The sequence below is a fragment of the Neofelis nebulosa genome, chromosome 10 (assembly GCF_028018385.1).
Source record: "Neofelis nebulosa isolate mNeoNeb1 chromosome 10, mNeoNeb1.pri, whole genome shotgun sequence".
NCBI classification, from domain to species: domain Eukaryota; kingdom Metazoa; phylum Chordata; class Mammalia; order Carnivora; family Felidae; genus Neofelis; species Neofelis nebulosa.
Window position 1 is genome coordinate 67,952,586 of NC_080791.1, and position 25,356 is coordinate 67,977,941.

General features: G+C 42.8%; 1 protein-coding gene and 1 long non-coding RNA gene across 4 annotated transcripts in view; both read right to left on the bottom strand.

The window, feature by feature from the left end:
• GALNT18 (polypeptide N-acetylgalactosaminyltransferase 18) overlaps positions 1-25,356 on the bottom strand; it is a 351,823-nt gene that overhangs the window by 215,477 nt on the left and 110,990 nt on the right. The gene's annotated exons all lie outside the window — the stretch shown is intronic.
• LOC131487480 (uncharacterized) lies at positions 1,361-18,104 on the bottom strand. The gene is made up of 3 exons (XR_009249762.1): positions 11,932-18,104; positions 10,021-10,161; positions 1,361-1,548 (listed from the first exon to the last, which is right to left on the bottom strand). It is a non-coding gene; the product is annotated as an uncharacterized LOC131487480 (long non-coding RNA).

Consider the following 25,356-nt stretch of genomic DNA (forward strand, 5'->3'; position numbering starts at 1 on the left):
CCCTAGCATATTATGCCATAGGTTCCACTTCTACCCATGAGGCCAGCCCCGTCTGATACAAATAGAATGCAAGTCACATGTGTAATTTTAAATGTTCTAGTATCCCCATTAAAAATAGCAAAAAAGTAATAAGTGATTTTATTTTATTTTATTTATTTTATAAGATAATGTTAATAAGTATTTTACTTAAACCAACATACCTAAAATATCATTTCACTATACAATCAACCTAAAAATGATGAATGAGTTATTTTTAAATTATTGTTCCCATTTGAAATCTTTGACTTGGTTGTATATTTCATGCTTAGAGCACATCTCAATTTGGACTTTACGTATCAAGTGTTCAACAGCCACACATAGCTACTGGCCACAAGGATGGGACAGCGCTACTGGGGGCACCTTGCTGGCAGCTGCCTTGGCCCTCCTCATACCTGTCTGCCCAACCCAGCTCACACATCCCCACTTCTTTCCATTCTTCTTCAACCTTCTTGTCTTTTGCTCCCTTAAGCTACTCTATGTTGTGCTTTTATTCACAGTAAATAGTCAATAAATGCTCTTTATCTTCTCTACCCCCTATTTAAAAACCACTCCACATCCTTCCTCCTGTGAAAGATTCTCACAGTATTATTGTAAAAAGAGTTTTATATCGCATGAATATTATTTGGCTTCAGGAAATGCTAATACAAATTATATCTAGTAAGTATGTAAAGGTTCGATCCATTGGAAATACTCATTTATCCTTCCAACCATTTTGGGTACAAATCAAAATTATTTTTCCTCTCCCCTCATGTGAGCCCCCACACAGTGTTACATCAGTGGCTAAGCTTGAAGGTGTCCACACACTGATTGCTAACAAGGGCAGAGCAAACCCAGATCCTTGTCCAGAAACCCCTATCACACAAATGCAAGAGCTGCAGCCAGGACTGGAGCGGGCCAGGCCATCCAGCACCTCTGCAAGCTAGGCCTCCATCCTCCTTTCTACCGTACATAAAGCTCATGTTTCCAAAGCAAAGAGACAGAGAAGCAGCCAAGAGTTGAATCCCAATTTCCATGGCCACCCCCTGCCCCCAGTGCAAATTCCTGAAAGAAAAGTGCACAAAGATGATAAAAATGATCATGCTCTATATGATATCTGGCATCAGGCAGCAGGATAATATGGTGGTGATGAGCCCAGGCTCTGGAATCAAATATCTGGCCATGGGTCCTAGCCCTAAGCCTTACTATCTGTGACAATGCACAAGTTTACCCTTTCTAAACTTCAGGACCCTCATTTATAAAAGAGAGATAATAATTATACCATTATATAGGGTACATTAGTTTCTTATTGCTGCTGGAACAAATTGCCACAAATTTAGTGATGTCAAATGACACTAATTTATTGTCTTACTATACTGGAGGTCAAAAATCTGAAATGGGTCTCACTGGGCTAAACAGGTGTCAGCAGAGCCATGATTCTCCTGGAGGCTCTAGAGAGAATCCATTTTCTTGCTTTTTTCCAACTTCTATAAGCTGTGCCCATTCCTTGACTCATGGTTCTCTTCCTCCATCCTTAGAGTCAGAAAGGGTGAGTTGAGTACTTCTCACATTGAAAAACTCTTGACTATTGTGCCTCTCCCTTTCACTTATAAAGACCTGTGTTTACATTGAGCCCACCCAGGTAATCCAGGACAGTCTCCCCATCTCAAGGTAAATTGATTAGCAAAATGAACTCCCTCATGCTATGTAATAGACCATATTTATAGATTCTGAGGATTAGGATGTGAATATCTCTGGGCGCCATCATTCTTCCTCCCACAAAGGATTATGTGGAAGATCCAGGAAGCAATACCTGGCACATCATAAATCCTCAATAAATCTTGGAAATTTTTGAATTTGTTCCCAAATCCTATGTGAACTCCTGGCCCTGGGCTGCACAGTAGAGCGAGTCTGGTCCATTTACTCCAGGCATCCCTTCTCTTGGACCCAACTGGCATCCTTCTTAGGGTGAGAGGGTCACTTCCAAGTGGGAGACAACTCTGGGTCCAGACCATCATGTGGATTCCTAAAAGGCCATGCTCCCCAGAAAGAAGCTGCAGAGTAAAGACCAAAGACAGCCCACCCTAAGAGGTAAGAGCTTTAACTTCTTTGCTCTTCACAAAGGATGCTCCATTGCAGGCTCCAAAGCCCAAACATGCCCTCACCCTTGACCCACATTGGTGCTTCTCCTTGGGGATATAAAGAAGGGAAAGAAGGGAGGATTGGTTTGCCCTAGAAGTGGAGAAAAATAAGAACCCACTGCTATGTTATGTAGGCAAAGTGAAATATGCCCCAAACTTGGAAAGAAGAAGACTTGGCAATAATAACAATAGTAGCAGTAGCTAACATTTAGTGAGCACTCACTACATGCCGTGCCCTGAGTTTTATGATATTTACCTTATTTGATCCCCCAGCCAAATAAATGTGGGAGCATTGTTAATGAAAATGAAATGAGCAGGTATTTGCACATGGGTGGAAAGAGGCCACTGTTAGCAAATAGGTGAGCAAGAGATGTAGGACCCCTGAAGTTCCATCCTTTGACTTGGGGTGGGGGGCACGTCTCAAGGATATGGTGCTAGAAGGAGATTCAAACGCAGAAAGTTGAAACCTATTCATCTCAGCTGAACCTCACTTAGATAACAGCGTGGGCAAGAGATGTAGACAAGAGTATTTCATGAGGAGACAAATGTCCACTTGTCTCCCCCGCTGTCCACAGAACCCACATGAATATGGAATCCCTGTGGCAGGTCTCTCCCTAGAGAGAAGATGCAACCAATTCCATCCAGGGCTGGTTTTAATGCTGGAACTTCCATGTAAACACTGGTGACTTAAGGAATGTTCTTAATTTCTCTGTACTTCAGACTTTTCATTTGTAAGATGATGATAACAATAATAATAGCGAACATTCGTACAGGAATTAACTAAGTGCCAGGCCCTGTTCAACAAGCATTATATGTGTTAACACTTATTCTTTATAACAACTCTATGAAGTAGGTATTATCCTATTATATAGATAGGAAACTGAGGCATAGAAAGGTTATATTAAGCAACATGCCCAAGGTCACAGAGCTGATGGTAAGCAGAACTGGGATTTGAATACACATGGTCTGGTTCTAGCCCCAGGGGTCCCAGCCACTACTCAATATTGCCTCACAATGTGGCTCACCTCATAGGGATGCTAGTAATTAAATATCTACGTAATATGTATTTTAATGCTCATATGTAACATATACCTGCTATAATAAATATTAAACATCTGAACAAGTTACCCAATGGATGGGGGCTCAGTGATGGAGCATTTCAGCACAGTCCAGGGACCTGCATGCATAGGTACTGCTGTTTCCAGAATGGTTGATTGTGTGGCCAGAGTTATGAGGGAATGCAAGCCCTCTGTAGGATCATCTCTGACTTGTGTGTCAGGGGCAGCCCTGCCCTGAAGGTCCTTCACAGCAGACACACCAAGAAGTTTTATAAGGCCTTTGACTTATTGTCTTTCCAAATCATGCTGTATTGTACTAGTTCTCAAGGAAACTGAGACAGCTCAACATGGGCTGCCGGAGGGTCTGTCTGGTGTATCTAAAATTGGGTAAGGCATCCAAATAGCATTATCATTCTGGCAGAGCCATGGTCACTGGACGTCAATACCCAAACCCTAAAGGTGGGCTCTGGCAGATACTGGGGACATGGGTAACAAGGGGGCATAGGTAGAGTTTCCACTGAGTCAGGGAGGAGCACCCACAGAGGCCAGATGTGGGAGCCTAGCAAATGTCCAGAGAGAGGTTGTCCACCTTGCTTATTTCTTTGGTTCTCATAGGGCCATTATCACCAGACAGGTCAGAAGGCAGGCCTGTGATGCCAGGTGGCTCTCCATCAGATGTTCTGGCCATACAAGGGCACCTCAGCTCTTTGTCATCCCAGGAGCTCTGTGGCAGCTGTTCAGATATAAGATATATCCTAGAAATCATTTGTAAGAGTCAGATGGCAGAAAAGACTCACTATCATCAAACAGCCATGAGCAATGACATTTATAGGCACGAACACCTTCCAGGCCTCCTTCCCAGGCTCAGGGCACCGATCTATTCACTGAACGCAAAGAACAATTAGTCCTGCCAGATGGGGGATGTATCGAAAACCCTCTCCCTGGGCATAACCAATTAAAGCCTGGGTTTTAAAAAGCCGATTGATTCACTCAAAGGAGCAAACAGCAGGCTGCAGGAGCCCTTCCCGCTGAGCCATTTCTCTGCGTTTCCCAAAGCAGATCTAAAACCTCCCGATGGATTTGGTTTTCATATGGCTATGTGCAGTGTCCGCTGATAATCTCTATGATTCAAAGCACTTGCTGGGTATCTTCTGATGCATATTCATTTAATCATTCAACACAATTTCACTTCCCCCTCTCACCCCAGAATCTGTGCCCTGGGAAGGCTGACAGCAGAGTGCCGGGGCAGCAGAGTGGATGGCCCCAGCATGTCAGCTGGAGCCTCTACACTAGAGCCACACAAGCAAATGAAGAAGGGACCTTCCGAGGCCCCCTCTCCCCTTCACAAGCAAGACAGACTCTCTGGGTATCCACAGCCACGCTGAGTCCAAGGAACAAATCCTGCCTGTTACAGGCAATTCAAATAGATGGAATCGGTAATGAAACGCTCATTTCTCACAGAAGGAAAGAATACCTATGATCCATTTAGCATTGACTCAAAATTTGATTTTTAAAATCTAAAATGAATATTGTATGATGAGTTTTATTGGCTCAACCAGAATTAATGGGTTAATGGAGGGGGGCAGAATAGTCCTTCATAGCAAGAGACAATCACTCCAAATTGTATCCTGGTGCTCTAGTAACACCAGGCATCATCTGGGTGTCAGGACCAAGCATTTAATCCAACGTATCTGCACGGATGTCCTGCCAGCTTAGTGTCTGGCTGTAGGGCACACAGAAAGGAGTGGACACCGGATGCCACCTTCTGGGTCACTTGTTGATTCATCTCACAGTCTCACAGGTGTAGTTGCCCCTTTAGAACCAACAACTGTGCCACAAAAGCCAAGAGAGCTGAGAACAGAGGGAAGAACTGTCTCAAGCCAGCAACAGACAAAAGCACACAGCAGTAATGAATCTGCTTTCTAAATCTCCTGAGGTGACGAGGTGATACCTCGTTCCCCTGACTTTCCAGCCTCTTGGGCCTCAACAGGGTGGCTTTTCCTCATCTGGATGGATCTTTTATTTGGTTTCTCTTCACAGCCTAAGTCCAGAGACCACTCAAGAAACAGTAACTCCTCATTCATTAAAAACTCATGGTTGTGTACATAGCTCAACACTACCGCATATACTCGGCAAATAGCTTAATCTCTGGAAGCCTCAACTCTCTCATCTGTAAAAGCAGATAATATTAGTCCTCTTGAAAAATTTTTAGAAGAATCAGGGATAATGTTGAAGGTTTCTAGGTCAGTTTCTAGCACACAGTGGTGTTCAGTAAATGGCTGTTGTTTACAAAATGGAAATGATGACATCTATACCTCAAGGTTTATTTCAAAGACAGCACATGAGGAACACCCACCCCTGGGTCTCCCAGTTGTAACCAAAAGGTAAGTAGGAATTTCTTGCTTTCCTTCTCCAACCTGCTCCCATCCAGCATGTGGCAGCAGACCAGAAGCCATATCCTAAGGGTTCAGAGCCCAGCTCTAGTAGAAGACTGCCTAGGTTCAGATCTCGGGGGTCAAGTCACTTACCCTCCCTGTGCCTCTATTTTCTCATCAATAAAATGGGGTTAATATAAATATCTTCAAGGGCTGCTGTGAGGTTTTAATGAGACCATGAATAGAACCTGGCAGAGTACCTGGCATACAGGAAATGCTTGACAAATGTTTACAATGAATGTGTTTTTTTCCACACTACCAACCAATTCTCTGATACCAGCAGGGTGTCCTACAACTCAACAGAATTCTGACACTACCTACTTGGAGATAGCATCAGATCATGTAAGTTAAGGGCTCCATCCTACATGACTGCCCCCAACTTCAGACACCAACCATAAGTCCATGTTGTCACCCGTGCTTCTGATGGACCAGCTATAAATAGATTAGAGGTTCCAACGAACTCCTCCCTGGGTTCAATTAATTTGCTAGAGCAGGTCACAGAACTCAGAGACACATTTCCTTACTAGATTACCAATCTATTATAAACTCAGGAACAGCTAGGAACAGATGCTTAGGGGGAGGCATGGGGAGGGGGCTCAGAGGATCCATGCTCTCTGAGAATGTCACTCTCCCCAAACCTTCACATGTTACCCAACCCAGAAGCTCTCTGGACCTTGTCCTATTGGGTTATTTTGGAAGCTTCATTACATAGGCATTAAGGATTAAATCATTGGCAACTGGTGACTGAACTCAATCTCCAGGCCGTCTCTCCTCCATGGAGGTCTGGGGTGGGTGGGGCTGAAAGTTCCAACTCTATTATCACTTGGTTGGCTTCTCCGATGACAACTCCCTATCCCTAGTTGACCTAGGGGCTTTCCAAAAGTCATCTTATTAACATAATAAAAGACTTTTATATTTCACATCACTTAGGAAACTCCAAGAGTTTTAGGAGCTCTGTACCACGAGGGTGGGGGACAGTTAAAACCAAATATGTATTTCTTATTGTAAATCACAGTATCATAACACTACTATCAAATACCACCATTATCATCTCCGTCATCATCACCATCATCAGGAATAAGAGGAAACAAAAGAATAAAGTACCGGGAGTAGAATCTAAATGCAGGAAGATGAAAGTCACGTTCCCAGCAGAACTTACCATATTAAGAGGAAGCATAAGCCAGACGCTTGAGCCTAGGAACTCAGTCCCTTCATAAGCACCTCCAGTGTAGGATCCCATGTGGCCTTAACAATCTGTTTCCCGCAGTCTGTATTTGTCACTAGCTACCTTGTCTGAGAAGGATGACTGACTCCAAGGGACCATGCATGCCCAGGGTCACCACATCCAAGATAACTGGAATCATCTTTGTTACCTACAAAGTTCAGCTAAAACTCACCATCTTCCCAACAGCACCAACCACCACCCAGACCCAACTCGACCACAAGAGACGAGGCACCTTTAGGCTGAGAGAGATGCAGAGTCATGCCTCATACAATTTGCCAGTTTCCTTTCTTCCCTCTGGCATCTACCACACACACATTTCCAGTTTCTATACAGCTTCAGTCTTTCTTGTTTTTAACTCTGTAGGGGATCAGGGTAAAATTTAACAGCAGTTCTTCTTCCGTCCTGTCAGTATCCACACTCCGCATCTTGGGGCATTTCCACTGTGGCCAAGTCAGAGAGATGAATCCAGTCTATGGTGCCACTATTCAAAGCTGATGTGAGACTAATGTGCTCAAGGGAGGGAAAGTATTTTAATTTTACAACCCTAACCCTGATCATCTGGGAATGTCAAAAATCAGATGCCTAATTCCACCAAAGGAAAATGCAGTAATGTGGAGTTATAAGCCAATCTTACACTCTGTGGTTTGAGTATATGAACAGAGAAGTCCAACATGAATCTTCCAGAGCCCCTTGGTTTTGCCAAGGGAAGGAGGATGAGGAGTGTGTCAATAAACTCTGAAATTACATCTTAAATAAAAAATCTGATCCAGCCCAAGAGACATGAATAGAAAGGTATAAGAAATCAGGTCAGCAATTTTGTTAGCAACTTGAAGTTCTGAGCTGAGCACTTGGAGTTGGGATTTGGAAGCTTAGATTTCCAACTTTGATTCCTAAGGTCACCCAACAAAATAAAATGAAGAGCAGTGTTTTCCCAAGTGTGAATAGGAATGGAGGGTTAAATAAAATTAAATATGTTTCCTTACTGATGTACTTCTCGGAGACTGGACTATGCTACTGATGAATGTGAATCTCCAACAGGGGATTTGCTATACAAACTTCCCTCAAATGAATTTAACCTTTGGAGAGGGTATGTCTCGTGGGACTGGCCACACATCAAGAGTCATCAACTCAAGGAATGAAGGAACCTGCAAAAACAAGGCTCTAGGCCTTCCAGAGGAAACCATATGAGCTCTAATCTTAAGCAGCCATATTCATTTACTAATTACGAGCAAAAGCACATAAGCAGAAGCTGAGAATGAAGTGTAGTCATGATAGACGAATGGATAAAGAAGATGTGGTTAATATATACAATGGAATACTACTTGGCAATGAGAAAGAATGAAATCTGGCCATTTGCAGCAATGTGGATGGAACTGGAGGGTATTATGCTAAGTTAAATAAGTCAGTCAGAGAAAGATAGATACCGTATGTTTTCTTTCACTCATAGGTAGATATTGAGAAACTTAACAGAAGACCATGGGGGAGGGGAAGGGGGAAAAAAAGTTACCGAGAGGGAGAAAGGCAAACCATAAGAGACTCTTAGGGACTGAGAACAAACTGAGGTTTGATGGGGGGTAGGGGAGAGGGGAAAGTGAGTGATGGGCATGGAGGAGGGCACCTGTTGGGATGAGCACTGGGTGTTATATGGAAACCAACTTGACAATAATTTATATTTTAAAAAAAGAAAGAAAGAAATTCAGGCACAACAGCTTCCCTCAAAGTGGAAAACCTCAGAGACCAAGCTAGGTACAAAGGTACTAGGTACAAAGGACTAGTGTTCCAAAGGTGTAAAACAAAGGCTAAGTAGAAAAATGTGAAGACGTACCAGGAAGGGGCCTTAAAGTCCTTGTGAATCCCTGAGTTAGGGCAATCATGGTTATATAAGATGTAGTAGAAGCTCCTAGAGGTCCCTTAATACTGGAAACTTCTGCTACAAATATTCCAGGACAGAAAGTATCATCAGTAAAGGCTTTAACCAAGAAACGGGCATGTGCTTCTCCCAAGCCAGCCGTCCTTCACCTTCTCTAAGATCCCCAACTTGAATATGTGCCAGACACTTTGCAAAGTGCATCACATCCATTCTTTCATTACATTTTCATAATCTTAAGAGGTATGTGTTATCAGTATCCTTGTTTCACAGCTAAGGCTCAAGAAAGTCAAGTCTAAGGACACAACTTATCTAAGGACACAAAGCAAGGAATTAGAGCTGTGAGCTCATTATAAGTTTGCTGAATGAATGAATGAATGAATGAATAGGGAGAAAGGGTCTTTGCAAACATTTTCCACCTATTTAAAAGAGTTGGTAGAAAACAGAAATAGAATTGTGATTACCTACTGACATTGTCTTATTACTAGAAAGTCATCTTTCACTTGGAAAATGGGAGGCCCCTCCCCTGTGATTCATCCATCACTAAGAAGTCTGGGATCTCCCCATCCATCAGCAACACTCCAGATGGCACAATACTGCAAACTGGATCCAATTACAGGAAGAGTCAACTCTTGCCTGATTCACAGGAGCCCAATCAGCAGTTCCTGGGTTTAGCCACCAGCCCAAATTTACCCAGCAGTACATTATCAACTTCAATAATGGGCATGCCAGGAAAACAAAATAGGAGACCATTCTTACGTAGGAAGAGCTTTCCTCTTTATCAATTACACTTTTCTAAAGAACAAGCAGCCTACTATCTCTTTGTGGGTTCTGATAGACACTGCAGAGGAGTAGATGAAAGGTTATTATAACGAGGGTGGGAAGAAGGAAAGACTGTACCTGGGGGGAGGGAGGGCCCTGTGGAGTGGCCTGGAGAAGACACTGAGCTTCCTTGTGCAGATCCCATATTATCCTGACTCTGTCTACCTCTCTGACTCTGTTGTTCTCACTGTGATGGTCTACACTCTATTTCTGTCCCGGATCTCTGTGATGGCCTCCTAGCTAGTTTAACCACTCCCATACCAGCCCCCTTGCACCCAGCAATCCATCAGCCACAGTAGCCACAGTGAACTTTTAAAAACATAAATCAGATCACATCACTCCCACACTTAAAACTCAACAATAGTTTCCCTTATCACTTAGTATAATATTCAAATTATTCACTCGGGTCTGTAGGGACTTCACTGCTACTGTTCATCCCACCCTTCCTCTCACTCACCATGTTCCAGAAGCACTGGGCTTCCTTCTTGAGGGCTCATTCTCACCTCAGGATCTTTGCACTTCCTGCTTCCTCAGTCAAGAATGCTAAGACCCCAGGACCACACTCTTCTTGTCATTCAAGTCCCAGCTCATTTGTTGCCTGCCACAGAGAGGTCCTCCTTGATCACCCCTAACTGCTCCCTTGCCAGCCACTCTTATCATAACTTTGTGTTTTGTTTCCTTTATAGTACTTATTACTTAAAATTATCTTGTTTATTATTCATGTTCTACATCTCCTCCTCCAACACATACACACAAGCTCCATGAGAGCAGACACCTGGCCTTTCTGCACCTATACCTCCAGCACCTGGGACAGTTTTCAGCACAAAACAGCAGCTTAATAAATTTTTGCTGGATTAAAGAATACCCCCTAAGGGTTCTTGTATGAATTAAATGAGACAGTTATATATTTAGAGTTTTTCAGAAGGTTTGGCACATCAAAACACAGTATTTCAAGTTATGACTCTCTTATCTGGTATTATCAGGATGAGCCAATCTGTTAATCCAAAAAATCTGAATGAAATAGGGATCACTAATATTGTACATATATACTATACAAACTTTAGACACTATTTCAACTTGAAACATTTCTGGCTAGTCTATTGATGTAGAGCTAAGGCCTCTACTTGAGACAGGTCTACAGGTTGGAGTTCGAAATCTATGTGTTCCTTTTTTTGAGAGCTCATGCCTTTTATATATCATCTGTGGTTCCCAGATTTGGCTTTAGAATGGAGAAGGAACTTAACCTCACATACAAAATAATCTGAGTGCAAAATTCTTATAGAATTATGTACAAATTTTTCCTAACTTTTATCAGTTGCCCTGCCCACAACTAAGCTAACAGCCTACATCGACTGACTCTTATCAAACCATTCAATGCTTGCAGCTTGGTTTCCTTAAGAAATGACTCTCTTTTCACCCATATTTTACTGGTTCACTTAATCTCTAATTAAATTATGTTCTTATAATAACACATTCAGCCAGCATAAGAAGGACTGGGTGAAAATGGAGCTCTTTGACCCTTAGTAAGCATTTACCAAAATGGTGGGGGCAATGTTCACAGGAATAGTATGGGTCCCTGTGTGCTGTGAATGTCCAGCAGGTCGTGGCCCTCAGTCAGTGGGTATTACAGAAGGAAGACAATGGAGGACATTGGTGAATTTGTGAGTTGATTAAGTAGAGATGGGTTAAAAGAGATTGCATTATAGTATAAGAACTTGTCAATAGCAATGATTATAGTTGTCGTCAAGGAAGATTAAATGGAAATATGCCAAAATGTTTTCTCTGGTAGGCTGTTAATATTCCTCTTAACAATTTCCCATATCTTTCAAGTTTTGACACCATCATAAATAATACTTCACAGAAGCAGAGAGTAAATTGTGATCCTGGCGGAGTCAAAGGATAGTGCTGACAGTTACCATTTCTAGTGCTCCTGTTCTATGCCAGCAACTTACATGGTACCTCTTGCCCTCATGTTCACTCTGCAAGGCAGGTGCAAAGGTGCCCACCTTTATGACTGTGTGATTGTGTTCCCCGAAGTTTAGCCCCAGGTCCCTGTCCCAATACTACATTCCTTCCCCTGGCCCACAAAGTCACCCAATGCAGTCAGCATCTCCATGAGCTGGCAGGGTGTCAAGTCCATGAGCTTTCAACAGGACCAAATCTTTATTTATGTCACTGTCCGGCTCTCTGCTTTGCAAGTTAATTAGAAATAAAGCCTTTCCTCATCAGTCTGGCCTCCCCCACTGCTCTCTCGCTCCTGGCTGCAGGCTGTATCCTATCTCCTTCACCTCTGGGCTCAGGACCCCATCCTGGAACAGATGCAGCCTCATCAGCATATCTCTTCTGTGGTGATGGCTACATCACTCACCTCCCTCCTGGAGGCTGTCTTCCCTGGACTGTGGTCTTCTTACTCTGCCCTCTGCTGCCTGTGTTCCCTCTGCCGGCCCTTATCCACCTGGGTTTCTGCACCATTCCAGCCCTGACCTCCAAGAAGCACAACCCACCACATGGCCTATCCTGTGTCCATCCTTGTTCTGCCTGGTTCTCACAGCCACGTCTTATAGCCTTGTGACCCAATGTCTGATCTGACCCAGAGTCCCCATTGTGATACCCAGAGAGACACAGACCTCTACTGCCCCAATTTAGTACTCACACAGCACATGAAATTGTTGGGAGGGAGGGTTTACAGGGAGTGGGGAATGTATATGGGAAGAGGGTACTCCAACACCAGGTACTGGTAAAGTCCTGGTGGCAGCTTCAGACAGATGGAACCCTTCCAGTGATGGCAGCAGTTAGCTCTCAATAGCCCCCAAACCGAAAGGACTCCACCACTCCAAGTTATCAGAGAGATTAAGACTCTGACCTAGAGAGACAGAGACAGAAAAGGGATCAGGAGAAAGGACACAAAAGCCAAAAGAAAGGCTGAGCATTGTCAAAACTTGACATATTCACCACATTTGTTCTCGTCTTATTCTCTTCTACAAAAAGACTTAACTGGCAACTGCAAGTAGGATCCCAAAGCCAGGATGAGGATGCCGCGGGTCTACAGGAAGAAAAGTCACAGTTCAGGGTCCTAGAAAAGTAGAAATCTGGACAGAGGTACCCACTACAAAGAACTTGCAAGAGGTTGGCCTCCCAGGATCTCTGACACTGGTGGGCAGATGTGGGTTTCAAATCCCCTTTGTATGGCTTTAGGTACGTGTCTTAACCTCTCCAAGGCTTCATTTCCTCACGTATAGAATGATGCTAGTAACACCTGCCTTGTGGACTGTTGAGGCTTATATGAGCTAATACAGGCCTGGTACCTAAACCAGTGGCAATGTCTGGACACAACTTTGGTTGTCACATGTGGTGGGGACGGAGGGATGTATACTGCCAGCACCAATGGGTAAAAGCCAGAAGCCAGGGATGCTAGTAAAACTAGTAATCATCCCACAACGATCAGAGCAGCCCCCATGACAAAGAATGATTCAGCCCAAATGCCAGCATCAAGAAACTTTTCCAAAGCCCAGTACAGAGCGGGGATCAGCAAACATTCATTCCCCACCTCTTCCTCTCTCCACTCCTCTTTCTGGACAGTGCATAGCATCAGGGAAGGGCCAGGATCTCCTTCCCTTGCATCTCTCATAGAGATGGAGAAGGAAAAGTACCAAACAAAGTGCCTGGCACCTCCTATCTCTCTGCTCTTCCCGCTAGAGCTGTGTCTAGCTGGAAGCCAGGTACACAGCAGGGATGTACAAAGGACAGATTTGTTAGCTGACTGGAGCAGAGGCCTCTGTGCAACACCGACCTCAGCTTGGAAACTGGACAGAAAAGCAGCTCTAAGGAAGCTGAGCTCAGAAAGGAAGGCTGGGCATGGATAATGCCATGAGAGGGACCTATGAGCAGGGACCAAAAAAAAAAATGACCGTCCAATTGGGCCCAGGGTGCACCGTTTCTCCAAGACTTGACAGCAATCTCATATGCAGAAGGTAAAAGTCAGAATTCATTCCTTCAGTCAACTATTCAGCACGTACTGGGCTAGGACTCTGGTGTGCGTGGCACTCTAATGGTCTACGTTAAAAAAAAAAATTCAATGTTATTATTTTTCCGGCCCTGTAACTATTCAACCAAGACATCGATGGGAATGAAAAAGTAAGCAAGAGAAACAGATGTTTAAATCTCATAGAATCTTGAATCTGACCAGCCTCATTTTAAATGGTGAAAATACCCACTTGAAAAAGTGGGAAAAGCTAATATTATTCTATTATTCACTCTCTCTTTATTAAGGCTTCAGAGATGATTCATTGAGTTTCCGAAGCACAGTATTTTTTTTGTATGTTACTCTTTCATGAACAAACTATTCCAAGACACAATCTGCCTATATTATATAATGCATCTTCCACAGAGACAGCCCAAAGTGAAGCTACTTATTTCTTATTCCTGTATTTGGTAAGGCCTGTTTATACCTTGCCTGAGTGTGTGAGAGAACACAGGGGAAAGTGCTTTGAGAGCTGGAAGCCCTGGGACAAACCTTGGCCCCTATTGTCAGTATTAGCCATCATAATTTCCAAATTCCACAGGGCAGAACAGATGAGGTTTTGCTTTGTGTTTCTGGATCCCGGACTCCCGAGTTGCTAAGATGCCTGTCCTTTTCTCAACTTACAGACTCTCTAGTCCAGGGAAGGTAGGAGCAAATGCACACCAAGAAGGCCCCAGATCTCGCTCCCAAGATCTTGCTCCCTTGCCCGCTGCCTCACTTTCCCCCATATGCTGCAGATCCTTGCCAGATCCTCTGTGGGAGCTGCAAACCAGGAGGCTCTCAGCTGCAAAGAGCCAAGAGGAGTCTTTCCAAATGCCTTTTGAGCCCAAATCAGGAAGTTCTGCAAAAACACACCCACTGTTCTGAGTGGAGAGCCTGTCTGAGGATAAAGTACCCTCCCCTGAGCTCAGCTTAGCACCTCATAAAGCCAGACTCAGACCATATAAGTAAGATGTCTCTCTAAGGCAAGGTGAGGCTTGCATGATTTATGTGCTCCTGGGGTCCCTTGCAAACAAGCTTAAACCAACAGTACCTGACTCTCCTTTCTTCTGTGGACTGACTTGGCTCCACAAGGTGGGGTAAAAGGCCCCTGTGTCTGCCTGGAGTGTTCCCGGGCCATCCCACTGGCTGAATGGGCAGGCAGGAGCATGTGTGGCCTTTGAGAAGCCTTGGTCCCTGAGCCCCTCCGGAAAAGGACTGCTTGGGAGCACAGACGGGGAGGCCTGTGACATGCTCTTCTGGCTTCTGTGTAAAGGAAAACAGGTAGAGGGAGCCAGGAAGGGAGCAAAGAAAGGAAAGTCATTTATAGGAACAGCCTGAGCAGAGAAACCAGATGTGAGCTGGTGTCAGCAGCAGGGACAGCCTGCTGCATAATTCATCCATTGTGGTTCTGTTTATGTGTCTGTTTTTAAGGTTAATCATTTGTTTGTTTGATCGAGGCTTACTCTTCTGAACGCTTCTGTTAGCACATGAACAGGATGCTTGGTATGAAACGCAAACATCCTTATTTGGCAGACACAGAGCTTGCTAAATTATCCTTCCAGCTGCAAATAAGTTGTGACATTTGTAATAAGTTGCCAGTCATAAGGGGCGCAGCATAGTCTCAGAGAAATTCACAAGCTGAATTTCTCCCCAGCTTCAGTCCCTCTCTCTGAGGGAAGCAGATATTTCAGTCCAAGAGGCACATTTAAGACAGAAGCAGAGTCACTCAGTCTTGGGTGTCAGATCTAACCCATGAGCACCCTGTTGGTCTAGACTCCAGTCCCCATCAAAATGTTTGCAGTGCATGGGCCAGGAAAACACCTCATGAAAAGGAGGTCCTGGCCCCCACCCACTGACAGCCTCACTTCCACCCTTTGTGCAGAAGAAAACAGGTTTCTCTTCTCAACACCACCTCTAAGGAAGCAGGCAGACTCTAGAACTGTAGAAGGCCAGGATTGGGACTAGACTTTGAAGGTATCAGAGGTAATGTGCTATATGAGAAAGCAGGAGACTCTGGAGCTGCGTGGCTTTGGATAGATCATTTCTCCTTCAAGCCTCTGTTTCCTCCAGGTTAAGGGGGACTGGTAGGAAGCCTGGGGAGTACACACGTAAAGGACCTGACACACTGTAGTTTCTTAAGAAGAGCTACTGCTCTCATCATCCTGAAGCAAATCCATCAGGGTGCCCATCTCCACTGCAATTTCCGGTCAGACTTCTTGAAGCCTTGCAGAGAAGCTAGCAGCTGCAGGCATTCACCCATCCCATCATTTCACAAAGACGCAGTTTGGGCCTGCTCAGCCCAGGCCCTGTGCAGGGCACCATGGGTACAGCAGCCAATAAACTCAATCTCCAGTCCCCTGAAAAGCTGAGTTCATCTGTGAGTGATTTCGGTAGAAAGGATTTCCTAATTTTGAATCAAAACTATTTTGAGAAAACCTCACTACTTTCTGCAACACTTCCAACTTAATTTCCAGGCATCATCTTTTGCCCTCTTTTGGTTGATGTCTGATGCCCATACAGAAGTGCACCTCACAGAGGAGTGCCTCCTGATGAATTGTCACAAGCTGAGCACCTCCAGATAACCATCGCCCAGAGCAAGATCATCACCAGCGCTCCCAATATCCTGCTCCCCCTTCCCACCGCTACAGCCCAGGGTAGCTGGGTTGCTGAATTTTAGCAGCATACATTCATTTTGCTTGTTTTACTACTTTGGCATTATCTTTAAAGAAAATTATTTGTACTGGGTTCTTCACTCTCCTGTCCTGCTTTCACATAGGTCAAGCATATGAAAGGCAAACAATGAAAAGGTTTCCTTTTCTATCATGAAGCTTTGCCTCGACATAGTTTTATTTTTCCAATGAGCCCCTGAGGGTCAGGGCATGTGCCTCTAGGGCTTGTGCACAGTAGGTACTCAGTAAGTATGTGTTGAGTCAATGAATGATGACATCAGATCCATCAATAACCAACACATCTCAGCAAATGGAGAGCCATATTCAACAGGGTCAGGGCAGGGAGAATGGTGATGTGGTTTTAGAAGGAAGGTTAGATCAGATGCCTCTTTCCTGGGTCATTCTGTTCATCTGGATGGGACAGCCTTGGGCCCAATCCTGATTCACTGAAGTTCTGTCGAGTACCAGGCATTTTTGTTCTGCCTTCAAACATATACACATTTTCCTTATTAAAAAGAAAATGAAAACCGACCACAAATAAATGACGTCATCAAACATTTAATGAAAGCCTACACTCTAATTCTAGGCAAGGGAGTGATTTACTGAGTGCCAATTATGTACTGGGCATTCTGCTTGCCTTTGATGACTCAGAATTTAATCAGGTACCACTTCTGCCCACAAGTAGCTTCTAGGCTGAAGGAAGATATAGGCACATAAACAACTGAAATACTAAAGTGTTGTAAGTGCTATAATTCAGATATATAACAAGTACCTTGGGAACATAGAAAAAGGATCAAAGTTTATTGGAAATACTACATGGAGGAGATGACATTTGAAGAGGGCTTGAAGAATGAGTGGGGTTCATGAGATCAACACAAGGAAAGCATTCTGCAGGTTGAGTAAACAACACGAATAACAACAGAGCTGATACTTGGTGGTATGCATGAGCATGGGCAACTGGTCGTTTCCAGCCAGTGTCTGCTGGGAGTAGTCATGGGCTTGTTGTGAGAGATCATGAACATCCACCCTGAATAAAAGCAGGAAGACAAAAGAAGGGCAGGCCATGTTCAGGGAATAGTGGTGAGGTACAACTCCTACAACATCTAACCTCTGCCAAGGATGGTACATATGTGTCATGCAGGCCAACACTGACCGCTCCTATGCCTACAACAGATATTAGAAATCAATCATAGCACTCTTCCTAGATTCACCCAGAAACAACCTCACGATCCTGCTCCACAAAGAACTCGAGGCAATCACTACTAGCAATAGGATTTGGCATCATCCTGGGTTGCACACGACAGCTTCCACTGCCTCACAAATGCCATACAGTCTGGCTTCAGACATTCCACTGAAACTGTTCTCTCTAAGCTTTCCATTACCTTCCTCCTCACCAGATTCCACAGTCCTCATTCTGATTAAATACCACACTCCCTCCCTCCTGGAAACTCTTGCCTCCTCCTTCACGAATCTAGAGTATCATCTCTCTTTCCTTCTTCTAATGTCTTTAAGTTCTATCTACATTTCCTTCCCACTGTGTCAGATCTGGCTCTTGTCCATGGCAGACACTCTAGCCCAGGCCTTACTGATGTAACTCAGAGTCAGAGAAGTCAGCCATCCAACTTCACATACCCCAAAAGGGAGTCATCCCGCTGCGGCCTTCCTTATCAGTGCAAGTTGGCAGCGTTTAAAGCTGGCTCAGCTTTTGGGGACAAAATTATGGATTATTGAAGCCTCCTCCACTCATCCTGCAGCAACTTGTAATGCCCAGAACCATCTGGCTGATTTAGTCCTTGGAAGCTTCAGTGATGGAAGACTCAGCTGAGTGAGAAGACAGAAGCTACCAGCTGAAATAAAGTTTAAGGTTTATCTATTGATTTCAAATGATCTGTGTCCCAGAGCTCCAGCACGCAGCAGTTCTAGCAAGTGAATATAAAAAATGTACAAGCAACACACACACACACACACACACACACACACACACACCCTATAAAACCCCACATGGATTTGCTATTGACCCCTGGTCTATATCATTCATGCATTTTGTGAAAGAAAAGCTGCCACAACAAAATATCTAATGTGGGTTCAGTACATATGTGGGATATTTTTCTTACAGTGAGATGACTTTAGACTCAGGATGATCAGGCATGGATGCTGAACCCTCTGTCTAAACCTTGTCCGGATGACTATTTCCCCAAATAGCTCCAAGGAGACACCAAGAAAGCAATGACAATCATTGGCCAATTAGTGGTTCAGGCATTTGGAGTAGGATGTGACTCCCAGAAAGCTTACAGGAAGAGAATGGCTGTCTCAGGCTCAGGCTTCCTGGAGCAGGGCTGACCATGCATCAGCCAGCACTATTGATTCCTGTCATTGCTATTTTCTGGTAGAAAGAGGGACATTTGTCTTAGATTAATTAAAAATGAACTAGGAGAAAGAACTGTGTTATAAAAATGAAGATATATGAAGAAACTCTCAAGACCGTGCTGTTTCCAGATACCAAGTGGAGGAAGCATCTGGTCAGTGGGCAAGAAAATGCTCAGAAGACCCAAGGCAGACCAGGCTAGAATGCTGGCAGGTATACCCTGGTGTCGTTGGAGGTTTCTGGCTGCAGAGGAAGATGGAGAGCCGGTCATATCAAATGGCCTGCTGGTCCTCATTTAGACAGTCAGACTACCCTGCGTGGTCCCTTCCTAGACCATGCTTTTGCTTCTACATCTTCCACACTAGGTGTCTCGGGCAAGGAGACATATGGGACACAACCTGTCAGGGATGCTTCCAAAGGAAAGGGCACCTTTGAGAAAGCCTCTCCTTCTCAGAGGCTGTTCCCCATACACTGGGGAACTGAAAATGTAAACAAACAGGGGTAAAAATGGCCTGTGGTCCAAGGCTGGCTGCCTTGGCACTGTTATTCAGGACCATATGGACACTCGTATTTGATGGACAATGATGTGTAGATGGATGAATTTTTCCATCACTCAGAATTTCTACATTTTCAAGTCTCTCATATATTCAAAACAATAGAAGTCATTGAAATAAACATGTATAGGGGCGCCTGGGTGGCGCAGTCGGTTAAGCGTCCGACTTCAGCCAGGTCACGATCTCGCGGTCCGTGAGTTCGAGCCCCGCGTCAGGCTCTGGGCTGATGGCTCGGAGCCTGGAGCCTGTTTCCGATTCTGTGTCTCCCTCTCTCTCTGCCCCTCCCCCGTTCAGGCTCTGTCTCTCTCTGTCCCAAAAATAAATAAAAAACGTTAAAAAAAAAAAAAAAAAAAAAAAAAAAAAAGAAATAAACATGTATTAAAGACTTACTTTATACCAGAATATTTAATTCTCACAAAAGCCCACCAACGAAGATATAATTCCCCCACCTTATCAGTCAGGAAGCTGAGTTTCAAAGAAAAAGCCTGAACTGAGTCAGTCTTCCAACCACTAGCCTCAATGTTCTTTCCTTTTTTTTTCTTCTTCTTTTTCTTCTTCCTCATGCTTCTCTTCCTCTTATTCCTCTTCTGCTTCAACTGCTCCCTCCAAAACATTCAGTTTCTCCTATTCATGCACAAAGATTGAAGGGTGAACTGCTTCTACAAACCTCATAGGAAGTCGCCTTCCTGGGGGGAGTATCCTTGTTCCACACTCAGCTCCCAACATCTCCTACTCCCCTAAGTTGAACTGTGTTCAACTCCCCCAACCTTCTCTCCAAGCATGTACTGCCTGTCTCTCTATAACATGCTTATGTTACTTCTTCCTTTTTTTTCTTCAGTTTGAAGCATTGTCTATGGACTTTCCCTAATAGAAGATAAAGGTATAACTCTCACAAACATACTCCACCTCCTCTCCCGCCCATCTCCAGATGCACATTTATGCAAATAACTTTATTCCACAGCCAGACTTAATAGTTTAGGTGGGTATAGAGTTCCAAGTTGGAAAAGCATTTTCCCTCAAAATGTTAAAGGTATTGCTCTATTTTCTTCTAGTTTCTAACACTGCTTTTGAGAAGCTTAGGCCACTGAGATTCTTACTCTTTTTTTCTGTATGATAGCTTACAAGAGCCTCACTTTGTCCACAGTGTTCTGAAAATTCACTTTCATATGCCTTGATGTGGATTTATTTTCATTCATGATGAGAAGCACTCAGTGGGCCCTTTCTGTCCTGATAAGTACTTCAGGAAAATTACAGAAAATTGTCTTGAGTTATTTCTTTGATGATTTTCTCCCTTACTGTCTGTCTCTGCTTTCTACCTGGAACACCTATTATTTGGATATTGGGCCTCTAGAACTGATGCTCTAATAGACTTGCATTTTCTCTTACTTTCCATATCTTTTTTATTTTCTCTCTACTTTCTAAAAGACAACCTCAATTTTACCTTCCAACAAATTCACCAAGTGTTTCATTTTTGCTAACACCTTGTTAATTCCTAAGGGCTCTGATTGTGACCTTTCTTTCTTAGAAAGGATCTTCTTCCTGAATGCAATTTCTACTCTTATCTCTCTGAGGATATCTAACAATTTTTAAAACTTCTTTTCCCTGGATTTTCTGTTTCCATTAGATTGGTTTTTTTCTCATTTGTTTTATGTCTCTGTCTTCCATATTGTTTCTCTGCCAATCATCTTGGATGTCTGGTGATCTTTGACCATCTCTTATTTTAGGGGGTGGCAATAAAAGGTTCACTGGAGACTCTGTGTAGGGGGTTTTGTGACTGTGGCCTCACAGTAATTTGGCTGGGCCATTTTTAGTAAAAACACCGATTACTGATCTTTAGAATTTTTCAAAGGCTGATCAGGTTCCCCAAAGAAGAATCTTATCACCTCACTAGAGTATAAAAATATGGCTGTCACTGTTCTAGGAACCAAGAGGAAGACAATGGCTGGAGAAGTCTCCACATTCAGTGTGACACAGGCTTTCAATTAACCCTGTTGTTTTTAGTACGGTAGCTCACTCTGTCAGATGTCCATCGGCACACAACATCTGTTTTACTCTGCTAAAAGAATAAATTTCCAGTCTCCTGTCAAAATTTGGGGGGGGGGGGTGCAGCATTGATTTACCTGAACCCATAGAGTAAAAGAGGAGACTGGAGAGCCTAACTATTTCTTAAATTAACTTTCAACCAATCCTCCTGCTTCCAGCTCTGATCATATCCACACTTTTAGCAGTAGCTACTAGTAATGCAGAGATGAAGGAAGTAGAGATTACAGAGATATTTCTAGAGTAGTGTCAGTTGGGAAGGGGGTAGAAACGAGATCATAATGGAACTGATGGGTGAGAGGAGAACAAAGGTGTGTTTGGGGACCTTATGTTCCAAGGAAAAGTTCAGTGTTTATTGCCTAGTGAGAGATTTGAATAACAAGAACATTGTAATCCAGGAGAGCAGATTTGGGAGTTGAAATATTGTACATGGATTAGGACAAAATGATGAGGAGTTTCCAATAAGAGGTGACAGAGAGGAATCTCTTCATGTACAACTACCCCCTGACCTTCTCCTCTCCTTTGCTCTCAGGTCACATATGGACAGAAACCCCTGAGGATAATTAATAATGGCCAGAATGGTTAAAAAGCAAAAACACAGAATTCACAAAGTGCAAACTCAGCTGTAGTGCAGGGCAGAATTCTGATCTTTCCCCCAGCAGACTCTAAGCCGGTTCCCATTCCTTAACACTTCCAGATTGTACACCCGGACCCCCATCCCTGTTTATGACCTGTAAGTATCAAGTAGATAACCACTTCTAGGACTGTCCCCAAATGTGTCCTCTATCTTCTATAACTGCCTAAACATCCTTTAATGAAAGCCCTTCCTGTCTTATTTAGCGATCAACAGTACAAATGCCAAGTTTCCCTGGGAAGGTGAACATATTGGGATCACCAAAACTTGAAAACAGCACAGGCTTTACAGCCAGACTGATAAGGTTTAAAACCTGGTTCTGCATTTGCCTCCAGCTATGTGTTTGTGGCAAATTACTTACCTTCTTTGAGCCTCAGTCTCTACACTTATAAAACATAAATGAACACCATTCACTTCATAGGATTTTTCTGAGAATTACATACATAATTGTAAAGTACCTAATACAGTATCTGGCATGTAACGGATAGTCAGTAGTAGTAAAAGTAGAAATAACCAACAGTAGTAGTAATAGTAAGTAATAATGCTGTTGCGTGCATGCGCACTATGTGGGCAAAAGAACTCTGTGTCCTACACAGAAGCTACACTTATCCCCTGGTGTTAACTATGGGTGTGACATAAATTAATTGCAATTTCTCTAAAAATATTCTTTGGTTTTAAATAAGTGTATTAATTGAATTTTAGCTCACAGAATTAATTAAGGTAAATTACTGATATATTGTCTAGATCCGGAAGCATCAGAGAATTTTTAAGTTGATATTAGTGACACCTACTGGTAAAAGTATGACATGGCAGCCTAGCTCTCTTAGACACTGTGAGAGGGGACAACTTCCAGGAACAATGTACCAAAACTGTAAGTCAATAGGAGTGGTAGTTTACAGACCTTCAACATGTCAGAATATATTATCAGCAAGAGTAAAGTAAAGAAAACACTAAGGGAAGCAAGGCAAGTAATCAAGAATATATCTACAGGGTCCAGAAAACACTCCACAAATGCTTTGGAATGCCATACAGTAGCAACACATGTGAAATATTTCCCTTAAAAAACATTTTTACCTCAACATATTAGAGATGATTCTCCATTTTTTTCAATGGAAATCAATAAAAAAAATAGGATCAACTACCAAGATTCACTTTGTAGTCATCTTATAGCACACATCTTATTCTGCAAGGGATATGTACATTTGGTCAAGGGTAGCTTTGCTACATGTAAAGTTAACTTCATACCAATTTGAGATCACAGTCCTGAGAGCACACATTGTCCTATATTGCTACATGAGGAGTTGCTGTTGCTTTGTTTTAAGGTTTTCATTTGAAAAATTTATAACCTTAGAAAACTTGAAAGAGTGGAAAAATGAACATTTATAAAGTTTCCTCCTAGATTCATCAATTGTTAATATCTTACCACATTTTGGCTTGCTCTCTCTCTCTCTCTCTTTTTCCAGCTCTCATTCTCGTCACTCCACCTCTAAATGCATCATCAGTTATCACTTAAGTATCAGGCATTCTTATATATTAATATTATAGTAATACACCATTATCATACCCAAGAAATTTAACATTGATAGAACAAATCATTATCTAATATGCATTCTATATTCAAATTTTCCCAATTATCCCAATAATGTCCTCTATAGCTCTTTTTTCATTTTCCCAATTCATGATCCAATCAGAGATCTAGCATTTCGTTTCATTGTCCTATCTTTTTGGTCTCCTTTAGTCTAGAACAGTGCTTCTGTACATACACACCCTTTTTTTTCTTTCAAAACGTTGACAGTCTTAGAGTCTATGCAATTTTATTTGAAGGATATCCTACAATGTGAATGTGTCTGATTAATTTCTCTTTATTATATTCAGGTCAAAGATTTTTGGCAAGAATACTACATAAGTGATGCTATGTCCTTTCCACTGTACTCCATCAAAAGCCACATTTGTCCCATTATCGGTAATGCTGAGTGTGATCACTTGATTAAAGTGATGTCCGCCATATTTCTCATTGTAAAATTACTTTGTTCTTTTGTAATTAATAAGTAATGTGCAGGGTGTTACTTTGAGGCTGTGTGAATATCTGCTTCTCCAAATCGTTGTTGTTTTTTAATCACTGCAATTATTGTGATCCCTCCTTAACAGAATTGAGCAGTAATGGGAGGACAGAGGCATGGTCTTCATTCACTTCACTATCTCTGTAAATCCCATTTGGCACTGGTTAATGATAATGAAGCCTTTGGCACTTTTTTCCTATAGATGCACTTACAGGATAGAACCCCATTTAAAAAATGCATTACACCAAAGCACAGTGAAAGCAATTACCAATACTCAATTACTCTGGCATCACTTCATCACTGTAGATACTCTTAAATGCAATGCAAGGGTGGTTTTGAATATCCTGAAGGTGAAAATGAGTCTACAACAGCAGAGGCTCAGAAACCTGCAGAGGCTCCCAAGAACTACTCAAACCAATCCAAACTCCTTATTCTGACACTTGAGGTCCTATAAGATCTGGCCACACCTTTTATCCTATCTCCCATAACTCTCTCTCATGTCCCCACCAAATTGAGCTTCCCTCTTCTTCTTATATATACCCCCATGTTTCTCCTTTGCTTATTCCGATTCCTTTGTCTTGAGAGAATTTACAAACCTTACTTAGCTTCAAGGCAAAAAGTGAATTCTTGCTCTTCCATAAGCATTTGTTGAAAAAATAACTTTCCCTTTGTCTGAGTTCTCCTAGTCTGTGACAATTTGGGCACTTGGTACATATTATTGTTCTGTGTGTCTTATCTCCCCATAAGGCTGAAATCAGGCATGTGATTTCTGAATAATACTCTGAGCATGTGTTCAGAACACCAATGAAGTTTGGATACCAAATTAGTTTTGAAAGTATTTGATATCAAAACAAAATTTTTTAAGCATTTAAGTTGTTATCATGTGAAAAATTAGAACTGGCTGGTATTCCTTATAAATATTTATAATATAATATATTTTTATTTTGAATTACTTATGGCGGAGGGGGGAAGGGAACACTGGTATTCTTAGCACCCCGTATATCTTAATCTAGTCCTGACTAAAAACTCTAAGAAAAGAATTCATGTTGTTTCTTTCCTAGCCTCAGGCCCAGCACAATGTGTTAGGCATATTAACTGCTCAATAAGTCATTACTGCATGACTGAGAGAAAACTGGGAGTTAGACCAATTGTTTTTGATCCTTTGAAGATGGAATGACTTTACCCAATTCTGTTATCCCCTTACCTTAGGAACATCTCATGAGAAGAGGCCTAGGCCCTCAGTGGCTAACCATGCCAGAGAGCAAAGATTTGCCATTGACCTTTGGCCAGAGGCTTGCATATTTGAATTCAAGACTTTCATTGGCCTGTGGTCAGCATAAGGGCTGCCCCATCCTCTGTAACAAATGGAATATCCTGTTCTTGATAACGATTAAGGGCCAACCTAATTTTTTTGCCTATGCTTGGGCCCACCCCAGTACCACTCAGTAGGTATATTCATTTAAGACAT